Below are 20448 nucleotides of genomic sequence, written 5' to 3'. Positions count from 1 at the left end.
CCACTTAACAAGGTGGGGTTGTAAGGGAGGCCGTGTCGAGGCTGGTTATTTCTTCCCTTACAGAGAATTCCAAAATTTCGTAATTCTTGCGCTGCCTCTAGGCAAATGGCAGGTAGTACTTGTTGTTGACTGCACAGGACCAAGGCTGAGAGTCACCCCAAACAACAACTAAAACAAATTAGGAGTTGAATGCTCATTGCCTCTCTTAATGCTTTTTGTATTATTAAATTACTAAATTTTTTGCATTATGCTTTTGTATTGCTAAAAGAATGACATAGTTCTTATTAATAACATAATTACTTGAGAGGACCCTGTAAGATTAAAGCAACTCCAGTAATGAAAATAGCTACCATTTTTAACACCTTGTCTCTGTTACATTTTTCATTTCTCGCAATAACCCTTTGCAGTAATCAGGAAAATGAGGTTTGAGATGCTAAGATAGACTTACCCAGTAAGTAGTGGAGTTGGAAGTCAGGAGACTGAGTCTGTTCTCAAATGTGTTATTAAGTAGCTGTGTGGCCTTAGGTAAGTCAGTTTACCTCTCTGGGCTTCTGTTGCCTTCCTAGAGAAAGGAAGAGCGAGATAGACTTACAGATGGTGCAGGTCCCTTCTTGCTCTGAGTGTTTCATGCTGAATTTTATTGCTCTCTTTCATCAATGATTGATCTAGTTCTTATTTGGAGTCTTTGTTTTTGTTTTTCTTAAGCCGCATAACTTTCTCATCATCCAACTCTCAACTTGTCACGCAGAGATGGTTTCCCTGACCAATCCTGCTGAAATAGCCTGTCCATTCTCCTCCCCTCGTTATTACAAACTCTAAACACCTTAGCATGGTACATACAGTTGCCACAAATTGGCCCCCATTTTCTCCTCCAGAACCCAGAAAATGATCAATAAATCCTTGTTGATTGAACTAATGAACATATCCAATGTGTTACAAGTTCTTTTGATTCTGCCACAGAAAACTCTAGTTTTGTGCTGTTCAGTGTGGCTGTTCACATGTGGCTATTTACATTTAAATTAACTAAAATTAAAAGTTCAGTTCCTGACTCTCACTAGCCACATTTCAAGTATTCAAGAGCCACATGTGGTTAGTGGCTGGTGTTATGGACAGTGCCGAAAAGCAGTTCCATCACTGTAGAAAGTTCTATTGGACAGTGCTGGTCTAAATACTGGCCCGTCCTCTCTAACCCTACTGTGATAGTTCACCTGGATTATTATGTCTCAGCCTCTCAGTTGGGCTGATCATAGTCTCCTTCCTCGCTAGTCCATTCTCCACTCCGCCTGATTCATTGAGTTCATTTAACGAAGTAGCAGATACTTAGGAAGGACCTTCTACATGCCAAGTCTTCACAGGAGACCGAGTTGCTCATGAGTCAGACCTAGTCCTGACTCAATGAACTTTCAGCCTAGAGAGCCAGTGTGTGTGTCATTGCCATGCTTAAAAACCACTGTTGGGTCCTTTCTACCAAAGTACCTTAGAGGGTTCCCAGAGTGCTGGGCTCTGGAGGGCACAACTGAGAGACTCAACTGTATTCTCAGGAGGGGGCTAACCAAAACAACAGTTCCTGTGTGTGTGTGGAGGGTGTGTGTGTGGTGTGTGTGTGTGTGTGTGTGTGTGTGTGTGTGTGTGTGGTGGGAGGGCCTGGGCCCCATGGGGTGCACTGGTACCTTCCAGCCCCTGAGGTGGAGGGCCTCCCCCACACCAGGGCTCCTGTTTCAGCTCGCCCTGGTCACCTCTCCCGCACCTTCTGGAGGCGGGCCTCACCCCTACCCTTACTGCTGTCTCCTCTTCTCAGCGAGCCCAGTCACACCCCAGGGCTTTCACACAGACCCTTCCCTCAGTGGGGTTTCCTCCTCGTTCTTTTCACCTGACCAATTCCCATTCGTCCTCCCAGGCCCACTTCTAACGTCCCTTTCTGTGAAGCCTTTCCCAGCCACCCAAGAGGAGTCAGGGGTTCTCCTTCCTATGCGCCCACAGTGACCTGCTGTTAGGTCTAGTGCAGCACTTACTGTGTTAAACCTACTAGCTGTTTATATATGCCTCCCTCCAGCCGAGCCGCAGTCCTCCAGATGAAGAACTTCTTGTTCATCATGGTGGCTCTGCTGCCTGAAATAGAGGAGGCCCCTTGTAAATGACTGGGGACGGATGATTAATGAACGATGCCTGGAAGAATAAATGAGTGAATACATGTATGAAAATTGTGAAAGTGCCCGGCCTGTCTGCAGTTCCCCAGTGAGACTGCACTGGTTCTAGAACTTCTAAATGGAATAAAAAGACCATAACTGTCTACTTACTCTTATCAAAGAGAAGATGTTAATTTTTTTAACATTCTTATTTTCAACCTACTCTAAATGTCTCTTTGCCCTTTTTTTCCCCATAGGCTAGATTTTTTAAAAAATTTTCTGTCCCCTTGTCTCCTCAAGGATCAAATGCTTCCTTTCTAAAGGCATGTGTCCCAGCATGTCCTTTCTTCTTTTTAATTATTATTTTTTAATTTTCTTAATGCTTATTTATTCTTGATAGATAGAGACAGAGCAGGGGAGGGGCAAAGAGAGGGGGAGACACAGAATCTGAAGCAGGCTCCGGGCTCCGAGCTGTCAGCACAGAGCCTGACGTGGGACTCGAACTCAGAAACCATGAGGTCGTGACCTAAGCAGAAGTCGGACGCCCAACCGAATGAGCCACCCAGGAGCCCCCGCATGTTCTTTCTTCCAATTGGAGATCGCGCTGTGCTACTTACGGGCTCCTCCTCACCCGCAGGGTCAGGACTCCTGTCAAAACTGCTGTACACACAATATACAATTTCTTCAATAAACATTGTTACCACTAGGTGAGTGTTTCAGAAACTAATCAGAAAGAGGCCTAACATTTCTTAATTTTTCCAAACCCTTAAAAACATAATCAAGGGGGTGCCTGGGTGGCTCAGTCGGTTAAGTGAATGACTCTTGGTTTGGGCTCAGATCATGATCTCACCGTTCGTGAGCTCAAGCCCTGCATCTGGCTCCACAGCTGGCAGCACGGAGCCTGCTTAGGATTCTCTCTCTCCGCCTCTCCCCTACTCATGCTGTCTCCGTCTCTCTCAAAATGAATAAATAAACTTAAAAAAAAAAAACCATTGGGGCACCTGGGTGACTCAGTCGATTAAGCGTCGGACTTTGGCTCAGGTCATGATCTTGAGGTTTGTGAGTTTGAGCCCCACCCCAGGCTCTGTGCTGACTGCTCAGAGCCTGGAGCCTGCTTTAGATTCTGTGTGTCTCTCTCTGCCCCTCCCCTGCTCTCTCTTTCTCTCTTTCTCAAAAAGGAATAAACATTAAAAAAACAAGCAAACAAACAAACAAACAAACAAACAAAACTCCACAATCAAACCCAAGAGAGAGTTCCACAGAGGTTCCCTTCCAGGTGCCCTGGGTGTGACCCTTGATTCACCCAACCACTTTGTTATTTCTTCAGAGGAAGGGAAAAGGCGTCCCCTAAAGCCCCTCAGCAAGCCAGTTCATCAATTGAAATATTGATTAACCCATTCAACTACCTCACAGACTTTCTGAGATTCAAATAGCTTTTCCTGCTATTTCAGGATATTTTAAGTAAGCGGATTAACCTCCCTCACATCTGCTTCTCCAGATGATTCTGCAGACACATCATCCTAAGAAGGGAACCTGTCTTTACCAAAAGTATACAGACCTGGCTTTCTTGCTTTCCCCAGGGGTTTGAGCTCCATGCCTTTTATTTTAGACTGGGGAAGAAAAATTAGGTTGGGATGCGTCTATAATCACCATTCCTCAGCGTTTCTTCTGTTAAATTTGCTACTGTCAATTACACAGGAAAAAAATTTCATCATTAGAAAATCCTAGTTGCTAAATTCTTTTTTAGTAACTTAATCAGCAATACTCAGAGGCTGAGCTGCATCTAGCCCTTGCTGTATCCAAGATTTTGTTACAATTCCTAGACTTGTTAGAGTATTTTCTGGTAAGCTCCTGTTCTGATTTTAGAAATGATTCAGTAATGTGCATAGCTGTGACCAAGTCTACATAAAAGGTGTCAGATATGCGTGCGTGCATGTGTGCATGTGTGTGTGTGATATCCTCGGGGTTTCAGTAGATATTAAACCACAGCCAGGTAAGGGAGCTTTTGTAAAAAATAAAAGCTTGCCAGAGACTCAGGACTTCCCAACTTTTGAGGTCTCTTCTTTTATGACTCCATAGTAACTGTTTGTGTGGCTCGTGTGACAGCAAGCGTGAAATGATTAAATATAATCCATCCCTCGGCTGTTGCACTTTAGGTGAGTATTGAATGGCTGTGGTTGTCTTAGTCTGTTGGAATTGCTCTAACAGCATACCATAGACTGGATGGCTTATAAACAACAGAAATGTATTTTTTCACTGTTCCGGAGGCTGGGAGTCTGAGACCAGGGTGCAAGCATGGTCAGGTCCTGCTCTGGGTTGCAGATTTCTCCTCATGGTGGAAAAAGCAGAGAGAGGAAGCAAGCTCTCTCATGATTTTCAAGGGTTCCATCCTTTTCAAGGGATCCTATCTCATTCTCATTGCCTCCAAAAGGCCTCATCTCCTAACACCATCACATCGAAGGGTAGGGTTTCAACATATGAATTTGTCTGTGACAGTGGTTTGCTACCCAAGAGCCTTTCCCCTCCTTCTTTACATACAAAGTCCACTTCCAATAAAGAGACCAGTGACTCTCCCAGTTGCATTACAGGCAGCATAGGCAGTGACCTTATCCTGACCCATAGTATTAAAGGGAAACCTGCTAGAGGTGGGGTATATATTCTGGAAAAGATTTCCCTCCATTTTATTTTTTTTGAAAAGAGAGAACTCTAATGGGATGAGCTTTCTCCCTGTCTTTCTTTGGATTTGTAGTATGAAGACAAAGAATGACAGATAAGTCAATCTGGAATCCTGACAACCTTGTTACTATATTAATTATGCCTAGAAACAGCTCCCTGTTTAAGCCAGTAGTTAGTTAGATATTCCGTTTACCATATTAGATGATTCGATGGATTGTGGTGTTACAAAGACAGTTGTATGTCTATGTCTTCGTAACATTGCAGGAAATCCATATTCAGTTGTAGTTTACTCTTCCCTTCACAAGCAAAGAAGTATTTATTCTTTTTTTTCTCATTACATGGAAGGCCAAAGAAAGAATATAAGGAGCAGGGCACCAAGACATAAAGAACATCAAGTGCTGAGTCTGGAAAATCACAGGACCATCAGCAAATAGGCTGGCAACTCAACAAAGTGAATAGCCAGTATTCTGCCATGCATTAGAACAAATCAAGTTCTCCTGCATGACTTAGAAAGGTTGTGTATAAAAGGAAGATCGGATAAGAGCATAAACAAAGACCAAAGACCCTGAAGATGGTAAGAGTCCAGAAGCAAGAAAGCAATTGCCCAGGGGAGAGAGACCACAGTGGGATGCTAAGTGTAGGCGAAGAAGGGGATCAATGGAATCCAGAAAAAGAGAAACTTGAAGTCTACATCAGACCACTGCCTTCTCTCAACTAAGCTCAGTAATTACTGGGTTTTGGTAATTCTCAACTAAATTTTTACTTTTCTTGTAAAGACCCAAGGTAAAGTGCTCCTCAGCATATTGCTGTAAATAGATACCGGATATGTGTGGGTCTGCTTTGATTGTTGAAATAAAGATTCTGGTGCTCTTTCGTCAGATTTTTCTATCAAGGTGAACACCTTTCTGGGGGTATTGCAATTTAGATGTTTATTAAGCACTTGTGTTAGCTGGTGGTACAATAGCTACCTCCAGAGATGATTAAACAGGCACAGCCAGGGAAGGGAAGATGGCTCCATCTGTCCACTAACGATGGCGGCAGCCCTGAGAGAGCTCCAGGCATAAGGCAATATGCCACATCCCAGTTATGGGTATCCCGTGGTGGTTTTAACAGGAACCAAGGTGCTATACTAGTCAGCTGGCCTCTAAGAATGGGACTCCTTGACCAGAGGCAACTAGAATTAAACCACTTCTCCAGAAAAGAAAAAGTGGATTCTTCGATATGGCCTACCCCCTTTCCTCACATTCATATGCCAGTTTTTTTTTTTTTAAGAGAACCTCGAGTTCCTAACAGGAAATGGATCCAATGCTTTGTAAAAATTCATGTGAAAACAAAACAAAACAAAACAAAACAGACGGAAAAAAAAAAAACCCTCAGAGCTGTGAATGAATGTGTACAAATGTCCTCATAAACTGAAGCCCATGTGAAATATGGCTGATCCAACCCATCGGGGAATAGTGAGTCTTCCCACAAGGCCCAGCTTGCTTTCGAGCTAAAGATGGAACTAGAAACTCCAATTTATATCATCTGATTCTGATCAAGGGCAGAGTCTTTTGGCCATTCTCTCAGCATTCAAAGACTGTGGTATTATTCCCCCGATAGCACACAAATGCTCCATGAGTCGCAGAGTCCCAGTGGGGATGTAAGCCTCTGGTGAAAATGGGAATTTCCATGGAAAATGTGACACAAACACTACCTTTCGGATCTCGAATGAATCAGGTTTTATACCAGAAAGACTTTTCCCATTAAAACTGTACTTTGGGGAAGTGGCTTTCAAAGGGCTTCTGGGCTTCCTGTTGGTCCTCCAGGGCTTTCCTGGGGCCCCATGAGCTGTTCTTTTCTGTTCTCTTCTGTTCAAGTTTAAAAAGGGGAACAATGCAGAACAGTGGGAAGAGTGTGGGCTGTGGAGTCCGATCTGGGTTGAAATTGGAGGCTGCTGCTTCCTCATTGTATGATATTGGACAAATTAACCAGTTTCTCTGAGCACCTACCATATACAGTTGATATGAGACAATATACGTAATGTATCTAAGGCAACACAAAGGATCAGAGTGTTAAAGCAGACTCATAAAAATAGAGACCTTGACCAGCATCAAGCTTTACTAATAATTTCAATGAAGTAAACAATCACAAAGCCCAGGTAAAGCAGCCAGGGGTCCAGGACTCATGCAAATCCTCAGGCCTTTCATGCCACATCAAGACACTCTCTTACCCAGATCAACAGAAAACCTTTAAGCCATGTACGTGGCCACATCACCTATACAGAAAAGAGCCATCATCAAGTATCTTCACATTATATTCAGATAGTTGCATAACTCACGTTACCTTTTCCCAGGACCCATGCTCGCTACATCCATAGATTCCAGGTTTGCCACAGATGAGCAACCCAGGCAGGACAGTTACCTCCTTCCAAAAGCATTTCATAGATAAGAACCTGCGCTAGCCATATATCATTAGTGTGTTTACATGAAGATTTGACTGTTACCTTCCTTCTTCCTTTCCCATAGGCCTCCCCCTGCTAAAGAGAGAGGAAGGATGGCAGGCTTATTGCTAAACATTTCCTGCCCAGCACCTAACCCCAGACTGGGACGTGAAAGGTAGTAGCTTTTATCATATTATTTAAAATAATAACTATAATATGGTTATGTCTCTACTTCCATTTTTGCCTGACTTTCCAGGTCCTGCATAATTCAGCCTATTTCCTGCTACCACGCATCTTAGGCTTCCCTTCCCCAGCTGGTGCAATTCTCATCTCAGCCTTTTTTCCTCTTGTTCTATTCCACTGTCCTCCCCATTTCTCAAGGACAGTCATGGGCCCCTCCCTCCTGGAAAACCTCCATGCCCACTTCTGTCCTCTGGTTTTGCCCTTTCTACCATCTATAATCCATGTTCTAACACTGAACCTGGAGCATCTTATATCACACTGTTCCTTACTTTTGCATGTGTGACAGTGTTCCTTCTCCAAATAGATTATAAATCCCATTAGGGCTGAGAACTCTGACTAACTTCATCTGAGTCACTTATCCCAGGAAGCATTCCTTGATCTACCTTCCCAGCAGACATGGTGTCCCTGGCACTGACCTCATCAGCACCCCACTTACCATATTACGATGTTATCATAACTTCTTATAATTTCTGATTTCATTGTTGCCTCTCTTTATGAGCAACAAGCTCCAGGAAGACAGGGTCATGCCTCTCTTGCTCACACTTATATCCCTAGTGCTTTATATAATACCTGCCAAGGAGTAGATAATTAGAAAATATTTTTTAGAGAAACAGATTTTCCAGTAGTACAACTAATAGAGCAAGGAGCCTGTTAATTTAGACACTGAACATATTGAACATCTATGTTGGGTACTCGGAATGCACAGGTGAACATGATTTCCATCACCTGATCTCTGGACTGAGCAAGTTTGAGTGAACTTCTTTACTACCACTAGAATCTGGGGTGTCCACATATGTACAAAATAGCTATGCAGATAGAATCAAAACCAGATCCCACCAGTTAAGCCCGATGAGTGAGTGGGATGAAAGGAAGAAACCAAAGACTTGTATTTTTGAAGGGGTACAGGTGCTTTCCTGAAGTCTTCCTGCTCCTGCTGGCCCTTCTTCCTCCCCAAATGGCCTTTAAATAAGATTCACCATTGACCCCAGTCCATTTGAAAATCCCATAGCAATCCTTAAATTCAGCTTTAATTAGTAGCTAGTAGATCTCTCTCTTGCCCCTCACTTCCCTGTTCCTTATGAGCGGTACTACATTTGTGTAGGCATATGCTAGGGCTCCTTTCTGGAAACTTATTTTTGACACAATCTGAGCAGCATTCCAACTTGTTTATAACAGATTTTGGCCACGAGCATAACAAATTCAAAGCTACATGCTAATTTACTACAATGTTCAAACCACATCATAATATATATTTAATTGTATCCATCTTTATATCACCCTATGTAATAAAAGATATCATACTGTCATTGCTTTTTTAAAAATTTTTTAACGTTTATTCATCTTTGAGAGACAGAGCATGAGTGGGGAAGGGGCAGAGAGAGAGGGAGACACAGAATCCGAAGGAGGCTCCAGGCTCTGAGCTGTCAGCACAGAGCCTGATGCGGGGCTCGAACTCACGAACTGTGAGATCATGACCTGAGCCTAAGTTGGACGTTCAACCGACTGAGCCACCCAGGTGCCCCGTTGCTTTTCTTAAGATAGTGCACTTCTCATGGGTTTAAGGCAAGGTGAGCCCATTCCCCAATCTTCTGAGAAACCAGGCAAACAATGAATTTGGTGTTTATTAGTTGTATCTTATAAGTTTCTCTTAAAGAGAAACTCTGGTGGGCCAATCTCTCAACTCTTTCTGGGAAGGGGGGTTGGAATTATGGAATGGAGGCAGACAGATTCATATACGATTTTTTACCAAGCATATAAGGTGATTTCCTTTCCTCCCTCCCTCCCTTCTTCCCTTCCTCCTTTCCATCCTTCTTCCCTTCCTTCCTTCCTTCCTTCCTTCCTTCCTTCCTTCTTTCCACCCTTCCTTCCTTTGCTAAATTACTATTTAGTGCAGCTCAAGATGAGAAAGATTGTTCTGTTCAGGCTTTCACCTACTGAGGCTACCTTCCTGGTGTTCAAACTAAACTTGTCTGCAAAATACACTGACATCACCAGCTGCCTTCATCCATACATCAGAATGACTGATTCTCTCGAAAACAACCTGCATATTGCTTCTTTTTCCTCATTTCATCTTTCTTCCCACTAATGCTCCTCTCTTTTTCTTCCCTCATGGAAGGTCACTGCCAAATCCTTTGGTACTCTCTTCAAAGACTTTCTCCATGCTCTGTCCTCCTCTGTGGTCATGTGTTAGGAATGAATTCTCTGCTTTCCCATTAAACAGGAGCTCTTTGAAGGCAGGATCTGTGTCTCATTTGCCTTAGCATCCCCACTGCCTTTAAAAGGTCCTGGAACCTGGTGAGTGTTGAGTAAATGTTTGGGTTTAATGAATATGTTGAATCAACATTGAATCAAAGAATACTTAGTGTCTGGGAGATACAAAAAGAAGGGAGTTTAATGAACCATATTTTAGCACTTCATTCATCTGCAAGAGAGGAATAAATGGCAAGAAATCCTATAGGCCACAACATCATACCCTGTGAAGCCAGGTTGATGGAGAGGCAGTAACAGCAAAGGACAATAGAAGTTTCAACTGTGCCTTATGTCGTCTCTGAGGACAATTGGACAACATTGATTTAAAGAAAAACTTAAGGGGAAAAAAACAGACAAAAGAATCCTTTCAACTGCTTTCAATTAAGCCAAGGCAACCCCCTTCCCATTTATGAGAAGTCACATTTTTTTCCTTCTTTCTACACCATTTAGAACTCTGACCAATGAGCCCAGATGGTTCTGTTTTCCCAAATGGATTTATGGATTTTAGTACCATATCCAACGCATGAATTTGGATTGAAAATACAAACAAAAAGAACTGTAGTTGCTTGAGAGGCCTCTTCTTCCCCCTCCCCCACCTGCTCACAGGAGGTCCGTAGCCCAGAAGTCCACGTGGAGGGGCCAACAGAGGTGTCCTGAGGAATGTAAACAACATTAAGAAACCAGAACCTCAGAGTTTTAGTGAAAGAATAGAGTTTTGGGAGGTCCCTCACCCTGATGTGCCCATGAGTCACAGCTAGCTGTACTTCTAAAAGGCCATTATTAGTTAAGGCCTGCTTGAAGTAAAATCTGTCTTATACTGTAAACTCAACGCTGCAATTCCTAAAACAGACCAGCCTGGCCTGCTTCCAGACTGCACAGCCTAAACTACAGAGAGAGTGAAGCAAACACAATTATTTTATTAGCGCCCCTCTGCGCACGGTCCTGGCCTCAGGCACGGGGCCATCTCAGACATTCCCTTAGCTCATCCTCAGGACACAGACGTTTGCCTGATATATAAGTTGTTGGCATGAGCATGTAAAATTCCTCAGAGGAAAGATGCAGGCATATTATTTGACACAAACCATTATGCCTTATACGCAGAAATAGGATTAGAAAACTTCAGTGAGTGTGGTTTGCCTTCTTTCTGATGTCCTCAATTTCTCGTCAGGAGCTTAAAGGGGATTTTCAAACTGTTTGGTATCAGCATTTCCAGATTCTCTTTCTCTTCTAGAAAGGTATTCTTATTGGATGCAATAAGTAATGACAACAGCTGCACTTAATGAATCCCCACCTTGTGTCAGGCTCTGTAGCAAAGCCCTTTAGATGAGTTACCTCCATATTAGTCTGTTAGGGTTTCCATAACAAAAGCCACAGCCTGGGTGGCTTAAGCAACAGAAATCAATTTTCTGACAGTTTTGGCAGCTAGAAGTCTAAGACCAAGGTGCCAGAAAATCTGGTTTATTTTGAGGCCTTTCTTCCTGGCTTGCAGACGGCCACCTTCTCACTGGGTCCCCACAAGGCTTTTCCTCTGTGCACCCAAGGAGACAGAAAGAGATCTCTAGAGTCTCTTCCTCTTTTTATAAAGACACAGGTCCTATTGGGTTAAGGCCTAACCCTACAACCTCATTTTAACTTGATTACCTCCTTATAGGCCCTGACTTCAAATAGTCAAAAATAGGGTTAGAGCTTCACCATACGAATTTGGTGGGGAGGGGCACAATTCTGTTCATAACAACCCCACTGAGTCCACACTATGAGCTCAGGAAGTCAGGGGCATTCTCTCGCTTTTATTGTCTAGTAAACTGAAGGTTAAGTAATTTGTCCAAGGTCTCACTGCCAACAAATAAGTTGTTGTTGTTGGTGTTGCTTTTTTTACAGAAGGCGAAATGGTGATATGGAAAGTTCATTGGTATGAATGTAGGGTTGCTTATAGAAACATCTGAAAGGAACAAGCAGGTGAAACGAGAGCAGGGAAGTGAATTCGTGGCAGGTCTATTCAGTGAGGTAAGTACTGTGCTGAGCTCTGGGGACACAGACAAGAAGACACGGTCACTGTCTTCCCGGAGCTCACTGTCCCAGCAGCAGTGAAGGGAGTCTTCCTTTCCAGGCCCTGATCTGGGTAAAACTGGGGAACAAGAAAATGTCCCTTTGGGCCCCTTCCTTGTCTGAGAGACCCTTCTGGTCCCCCTTTGGTCCCACTGTCCTTAGAGGCTCCCCTTTGTGTCCATCTGTGACCTGGTAGCTAGCACCACAGATTACGTTAGGTCTTCAATGGTGGTGACTCGTTTCTTAATGTTCTTCCTTTACTCCCACCCCTATCCAGAACTTTTTTTTTTTAATATTTCTTCCATTAAAATCTCTTTGCTCCAAGTCCCATTCTCTAGAGGCAGGTCTCTTAGCTAGGAAAGGAAAGGTCATAGCTCATTTGTTAATTCTCCTGGGTTGTGTACCGACATTTTATTGGTGGCCTCTAGAGAACTAGGAACTTGTGACACAAATTTCAGGCACCATGGCAGGCAGCACAGTGGGAATTTTTGTGAGGGTAGGTAGGTCTGTCTGTGGATATCAAACTCACAGTGAGTGAGACATCATCCACCCTGGGCTTTTCACAAATAAAGCTATTCCTGCTACTGCACAGAACTGTGCTAAAGGGTGTGTCACAGACCCTGTCAATGCTTCACTTACATCGCTTAGACCTCACATTTCAGAATGAGGAAGGCCACGCTGTTTCTGGTTGCCTGCCAAGGACATCCCTGGGAGTCGCCCTCAATCAAGGACTCTCCAGAGATGGAGTATAAATACCTCAGTTCTGTCATCCCCTGGGTGGGATCATTCTGAGACATGTGTTTTACTCCGTGACTCACATTTCCCTGTGGAGTTTCAGTCGCTCACTGTGAGAAATAGCATAATAACATACCTACTACTGGCTGCCTTCCCTTCTCTGGATCACTTCTCCACTGCCGAATGGCAAATGATGTTTCCTGTGTTTCACAAATCAGCTGTTAGCACTAAAGTCCTTTCCTTATTGTCAGCTTCTGGAGAGACCCAAGTTGACACAGGAGCGCAGCTGGCCAGCGTGTGCAGGGCTGGCTCTCTCATGACGCCGTGTGGTTGGCAGCTCTCTACTCCTCCCTCCTCTGTATGGCTGTGGAAAGGGGGTGGAGAGCCCACAAGAGCGCTGGTCTGCCTGTGGAGGTGTCTGGAGAGGGCAGACCCGGTTTATGGTGTTTCCTTAACCATAGACCCTAATTCTCTGAGTGGGATCTTAACTAGGGTTGGCTCTGTGGGGGCATGTACAGGGCCCTGGGAATTGAGCTGTTTCAATGGAATGCCTGGGGTTTGGAGTCAGAAAGGCCTTGTTTGGATTCCAGCTCTACCACATATGAGCCATGCAGCTAAACTTCTCTGTATCTTGGTTTCCTCATCTATAAAATGGGATAATAATTACTCTCTCAAAGGATTGTTCCAAGGATGACAGTAATAGCTAATCAGGCTCCAAGGGGCTCACATGAAGTTAATGTAACTCAAAATAATCTTAGGAGGGTGTATCACAGTTCTCTTATCCAAAACCCTTAGAACCAGATGAGTTTTGGAATTCAGAATTCAGATTTCATAAAGATAACAGGATGCAAGTAACATATATGGCAGAAGCCCCGTCAGGGTCTAAGGGAGTCCTCTAGACTCAGTCACAATATTTCTGCACCAAAAATAGGAAGATCTATACTGTGTGGTAATGCACATGAAAGTATCATTTTAGAATTGCAGATAAAGGATTATGTCCCAGAGAAGTTAAGCCACTTGCTCAAGATCACACACTAGGATTCGAGCCCCAAACACTAGTGCCAGAGTCCCTGCTCTAACCACTATACGGCACTGCCTCCAGTAATGAAACCCTCTCATCAGAATGAAGGGAATAAGAGACTTGTATCTGATTCATAAGGTAGGTGAGAGCTGCTTTTTATTAATATCATAAATAAATTTATATAGATTATTTCTCCCAGAAACAAAATTAAAGATATGGTCTCATTTGAAACATTAATGCTATAAAATATCAGGCTACAAAACATAATAGCTACCATTTCTTGAAAATCTACTGAATAATTTACATATATCCATCTCATTTAACCCCCATAAGAACTCTAGAGATAGGTTTCATTAAGATCACCAATTTTATAGATGGGGTTGACTAGCTTACCCAAGGTCCCACTGAAATAAGTGGCCAAGCAAGAGACCCAGTCTGGGACTGTTGATGCCTGTGCCCCTTCCACACATTGCCCCAATGGGCAGGTATGTGCTGCTGACCATCATTGTGTGGTTTGCCTAAGGTCACAGGAGAGCCAGCGTCCAGAGCATTGACCACTCTGGACTTCCTACCTTGGAAGGTCTTGGAGTGATTGACTTCTGGGGTGGAAAGTGCCACAGCTCAATATAATTTCTTTTTGCTGCCCACTCTTGCCACTCGGAGAAAAGAACAGTACCTACTGTTCACTAGAAAATGCAAGGGAATTGATTGGAAAGAATTTTATCTTATTCCAATCCTGTCCATAGTGTTGTACCATTCTATATTTAGATAAATGCCTTGCAGAGCCAAAGAGACAATAAAAACAAGCTAACAAGGTACTAGACCCATGCCGGGAAACAATAAGAAGCTGCAAATTCCCTTTGCCCAGAGAATGACTATTAGAAAACAAGAGACAATAAAAACAAGCAATCTGTGTGCTTTAAAGTCTGGGGCATCTCATACTCTTGGGGCAGTTGAAAAAGGATGGGGCAAACAGGGTTCTCTTCTGCCTTTACGGAAATGAGACTTGAAGAGGGGGAACCTTTTCCAGTTTTAGTCCAAATGACTTGTAAAGTCAGGAAAGAACATCAGTGGAGAAGTCATGGACTTGCTGGAGGCATCGCCTCAATGCTACTACCACACAGACCAAATTTGAACCCTCACATTTCAAAAAGATGAAAATGAGTTTGAAAGATAACTGAGGTTCATTCATTCATGGGTCTGAAGGTTTGATACGTTACCAAGGTCCAAGCTCCTCATTCCCCATGAGAACCCTACTCTGGGCTCTTCTAGAAGGTTGTAATTCTTCCATTATTTAAAGCAGCATGCTGTGATAATTAACTGTCTCCCACCACAGTTATTTGTACATGTCTTTTTAAAAAATTTTTTAGTAAATTATAAACTCTTTGAGGGTAGAGAACAATCCCTAGTTATTTTATAACCTTTCTGGAGGCTAACATGGCATCTACTAAACTGCGATTTTTAAGTGGACCTCTGTTGCTCAAAGCCTTTTTCAGGCATATCTTTGACTAGTTGGGGTCAATAAGTATTTTCTTTTCCAGTCCCAGAAAAGCATCACATTTTTGGACTGTATCTAATCCCTTTTCATTTCATTCTCAAATACACCGAATCTTGCCTGAGCATATCTATCTCACTAAACACAGTAAGTGACAACCAGGATCTGGAGACAAAAAGCTTGTCTGGCACCTGGCCTACCTTATAAATTATCACCAGCAACAGATTTACCAAATTCTTTGCCCTCTCTTCCATGGGTCTCCATCTTCCCAGCCTTCCATATCAGTGTCTGAGCCACCCACCATCCAACTACAGTCAACACAATGTATTTTAGGTTTCTCTGCCATTAACCCTTCACCTCAAAGTGCCAATCTCTAAATTCACTGGAGTAATTAACACTAGCTTGATATAATAAATAAACCCTAGGATGTCAGGGACCTAACATAAAATAAGCTTGTTCCTTGCAAAGTAGGTGTTGCTGGTGACAGAGATGGTGGAGAAGGTACATACCCTCTCCTAAAATTCTCACTCCAGGAGTGACACACAGCAGTCATATTCTATTGTTTCCATGTCACATGTCCACACCTATATGCAAGAGCAGCCTTATAGGTATTATTGCTACCAGAGTCTAATAATCATCATAGCTAGAATATATTACGCATCTTCATTTTGCAAATTATATACTTTAATTATCTCATCTAATATGTATAACAATGCTAAAAAGTAGGAATTATCATCATTATTTTAGAGATAAAAAATACATAAATATATCACTAAGCCTTAGTGCCTATACACACACACACACACACACACACACACACACAATACTGGGGCTCAAAGGGGATAAATAACTTGTTCAAAGTCACAGAGCAAGTGGCAGGTCAAGATGTGAACCCAGACTTGTATGACACTCAAGCCCTTTTCCCTTCTTTTGTATCATGTAGCAAGAAATACATAGATCTGCTTTGAGACTGGTCACTGGAAAGGATTAGGGACAATGACTCAAGCTGGACCTTGAAAAGTAAGCATTTGGCCAGCCAGAGAGTATGGCAGACTGGTGGAAGCCATAATATGTGCAAAGGTACTGAGGCCTGAATGAGCGTGGTAGGTCTATGGAAGACTTATCTTAGAAATAATTATGATGTTTAGATGGTATTTACCCAAGTTCCTAGAAATACCCAAATCATGTCCTCAACCTTAGCTACCCCTCTTCAAAATTCCACTGAGGGAGCTATCTACCTATAGAACAATTGTAAAGAAAAGCAAAGTAAGTCCTGTTCGCAGCTGAAGTTGAGCTCCTACACCATTTATCCACACACCTATTGATGCAGAGCCTTTGTAGGTTGGGCTAGGGCAAGCACCTGAGTAAGCCTGAATGCTCAGAGCAGGAACACCTTTTCTCCCCATAAGCCCAAACCCAACTTCAGGATTTCACCACATCTCATCTGCCATCAATGGAGATAGAAAACCAAACAGGTAAAAATGCTTGATGATGCAAGGTGAGACCCACAGGTTAGCTGGACATGTCCCAAGCAGAAAGGCCCTGGCTTTCTCCCCATTTAGGCCATTTGGAAGCAGAAAGGAGAGCTAGATCTAATAACTGCTTCTTTAGCACAGGTGAGAAAGGTACCGGAGAGCAGCAGAGAGAGCTATACCTTTGTACATGACCTTTTTGTCTAAATCAACTGTACTGAGGTATAATTCACATAGAACAATATATACTTACTTTAAGTGTAAGTTTGAGGAGTTTTGAAACATATAACCGCACATGTAACCTCCACGATCAAGATACAGATAATTTCTATCACCCAACCCCACCAAAAATTCCTTCATGCTTTTTTTTTTATTCCATGGCCCCCACCCCAAGCCCCAAGCAATCATAGATATATTTTCTGTTGCCATAGATTAGATTTGCCTGGGTTTAAGGGTTTCATATAAATCGAGTCACATAGGGGGTGCCTGGATGGCTCAGTCGATTAATCAACCCTCGATTTCGGTTCAAATCACGATCTCATGGTTGTGAAATTGAGCCCGGTATTGGGCTCCATGCCCTCTCTCCCTCTCTTTCTGCCCCTCCCCCACTCTCCTCTCTAAATAAATAAATAAGTAAACAAACAAAAACAAACATTAAAAAAATGTTTTTAATTGAATCATATAGTATGAACTCTTTGGGCTCTGACTTCTGTTCAACAGAATGTTTCATGAGTCATTCATCTTGTTGTGTGTATCATAATTTTTGTTCCTTCTTATTCCTGAGTAGTATTCCATTGTATGGATACACTACAGTTCATCTATCCATTCACCTACTGATAGACATTCAAGTTGTTTCCAGGTTTTGGCTATTATGAATAAAACTGCTATGAGCACTTGTGTATAAGTCTTTGTGTGGACATTGTGCACGAACTTTTAATGAACAGCCCATGATCTTTTAATGGACTTACTGGGAAACATGGTCCAGTGTCCTCGAATGTCACTGATCTATAGCAACTCTGTCCATAGATAGGAAAGAGGGAGGAGGGATAAGAAGCATGATGAAAGAACGTCCCCTCTCTTCTACAAACTTAAAGCACATAGCTCGATAACATCCATGGGTAATGCATAGTACATCCATTTTATCTTACATATTTCTCTCCCATTTTCCCTCACTTGTTTTCTTCTTGTACTTTCTATTTCATTTCATTCTTCCTTCAATTTTTAAAAATAAATGTTTAGTTTTGAGCCCTGGAAAATGTAACATTTTCTCATCACAAGACCTACTACCCTCATAAATGACTTTGATGTTTCATTTTGTTATTAAATACGGATCTACTTTAAATAATCTTCAGTTTATTAGAAGAGTCATCACCAAAACATGGCCAATTGCGTCTTTAGCTACTCCTCTCCTACCCCAATTGTGAGGCCTGAATCTGCCAGGGGAATATGTCATTTTCCATACAGTCTGCTGTTTTAGGTCCTGAAAGAGTGAAAGGTCTTAGCACCTCCTGTAGCTCTGTCCACCTTCCAAATACGAAATTAATCAACAAATAGGGTCTGACCCATTATAGAAGGGGAATAAAAACAAACGAGCAAGCAAAGCAAACAGAAACAACCCATATGAACAATGGTGGTTACAGTAGGAAACCTAAGTAGAAAAATACAAACAAGCATGATATATAATGGCATAAATAGACCGATGTCAAAAACTGGTGGATTGTGGGCCGATTAGAGCCCACAGACATTTTGTTTGGTTTGCAATGCTTAAATACAATTCATCCAATATTTAAAAGTCTGAAAAGTTCACAAAAAAAATCTGCATGCACAAAAAATCAAAATATCTGGCAACTAGGCTCCTGCTGCCGCTTCACGAAAATCTCCGGGAGCTGAGCCTCAGCTGCTCCCGTTGGCCGAGCACACTGTGCGCCCTCTGCATTCACTTCACTCCTACAGGTGCCCCGCTTGGCCCTTCTGGCATTTCAGTCTGCAACCCTTGAGTTAAGGCACCATCTCTAGTCATGAAGAGGAAGAGGTTACGAGTCACACTTCACTCACAGGACAGGTACTATCAGAGGTGCAGACAACATATGAGGTAAACGACCACATTCCAGGACAGGAGTTCTTAACTTCTGATGCCTTATCAGACACTTTCGCTTCCTCCATTCCTCCTCAATGACACAACACAATGTTTAGGCCCAGGGGCTCTTGCCTCCCTCTGAGATGACCACTCGGCGTGGCTCCCATAGCATCTCTCCTGCTCCCAAGCAACCAGGTCACTGGGCTAGGAAAGCAGGACCCCCAGCCTGGTGCCCACTGCTCAGAGGCCTATACATGAGGCAGCTCTGCTCCTTCCTTTCAGCTAAGTCTGCCTCCACGACAAGAAACTGAGAGCCTGGAACTTCCCAAGCTGCTCTGTAATTTCATAGTAATTTTACATAGAAGGTTCTAATAAGTTCTGTAATGATTCTACTTGAAGCTGGGTTTTGTTTTCTTTTTTTTCTGCTAAGCTCCAGATTTATCCATCCAGTTGTCTGTGAGATCTCTCTACCTCTCGCCTGCACAATTATTTCAACCAAAACTTTTCCAAATCTACATTTGTAATCTTCCTTTGCCGCCTTCCCAGGACAAAATATGTTGTGTCCTGTGTTTCCTTTTTATATCCTGTCAACCACTCAAACCTTGGAATCATTCTAGGCTTCTCTCTCTTCTGACCACCTACTTCCCTCCATCCAAGAAATCACTGAACCAATTAGAAACAACCTCCTTGCTATCTATATCTTTTCTTCCCCATCTTCATTGTAACCAGCCTCATCCAAACTCTCACACAGAATATTCCAGTAGTCTCTTTTAAAAATTTTTTGTAATGTTTATTTATTTTTGAGACAGAGAGAGACAGAGCATGAGCGGAGGAGGGGCAGAGACAGAGGGAGACACAGAATCCAAAGCAGGCTCCAGGCTCTGAGCTGTCAGCACAGAGCCTGACATGGGGCTCGAACTCACGAGCCGTGAGATCATGACCTGATACGAGGTCGGACGCCCAAACTACTGAGCCACCTAGGCGCCCCAGAATATTCTAGTAGTCTCTCAGGCCAGTCATGCCTACTCTATCCCACCAGGTCCTAAACACAGGCGGTCAGAGTGATTTCTAAAACAGAAGGAAGTCTGATCATATTACTCTTCAGCTTAAGTCCTTTATTGGGCCCGCTATTTGCATGATGGATTCTGCCCAAAGTACTTTCTCAGTGACTGGTTTCTGGCCTAGCTCTCAAGACTTAAATTGTCCAATATGGTGACCACTAACCACATGTTGCTATTGAGCACTTGAAACAGTGCTAATCCAAATTGAGCGGGGCTATAAATACAAAATACATCTCAGATTTCAAAGGGCTAGTAAGACAAAAAAGAATGTAAAATATCTTATTAATAACTTTTATATCAAGTACATGTAAAAGAATATTTTGCATATGCTGGGCTAGCAACATATTATTAAAATTAATTGTATCTGTTTCTTTTGATATCTTCCAATGTGGCTACTAGAAAACTTAAAATTACATTGTGGTTCACATTATCTTCTAGATGTTTTCCTCACCATGTCTTTCTACCCTTCATCTTTTCCACCTGGTACTCTGCTAACATCAGGCATGCCAAATGACTAACAAAGCAGGCCACCGTATTCTATAATCTTATACAGTTCATTTTAAATGAAAATTAGAATGCCCTTGAACTATCACAGCCCATTCCACCTGTGGTGGTTTAAAAATATATGCACAGTCTCCTTTCAAAAGGTAGACTCTAATTTTTCTCCCCTGCATTTTGGACTGTACTTAGTGACATGCTTCTATGAATGAATAGAATAAAGCCAAAGTGTCACATGTGTTATAAAAGGCATTCTCTTTCCTCCATTCCCTCTCTCTCACATCATTCACCCTGAGTGCAGCCAGCTGCCACATCTCTTTCTAGAG

At 42.7% G+C, this 20448-nt stretch overlaps 1 protein-coding gene across 9 annotated transcripts in view; it reads right to left on the bottom strand.

Annotated features, from left to right (window-relative positions):
• Positions 1 to 20448, bottom strand: part of TSEN15 (tRNA splicing endonuclease subunit 15) — a 179119-nt gene that overhangs the window by 118465 nt on the left and 40206 nt on the right. For all 9 annotated transcript variants that reach the window (XR_006705804.1, XR_006705806.1, XR_006705798.1 and 6 more), the window contains exons 4-5: positions 2013 to 2109; positions 449 to 562 (exon numbers count right to left, since the gene is read on the bottom strand). The gene's annotated coding sequence lies outside the window, so the exon portion shown is untranslated. The remainder of the gene's footprint in view (positions 1 to 448; positions 563 to 2012; positions 2110 to 20448) is intronic.

The sequence above is a fragment of the Leopardus geoffroyi genome, chromosome C3, assembly GCF_018350155.1.
Source record: "Leopardus geoffroyi isolate Oge1 chromosome C3, O.geoffroyi_Oge1_pat1.0, whole genome shotgun sequence".
Lineage (NCBI taxonomy): Eukaryota > Metazoa > Chordata > Mammalia > Carnivora > Felidae > Leopardus > Leopardus geoffroyi.
The sequence above is the reverse complement of the archived record's forward strand: the minus strand, read 5'-3'. Positions and strand labels throughout refer to the sequence as shown.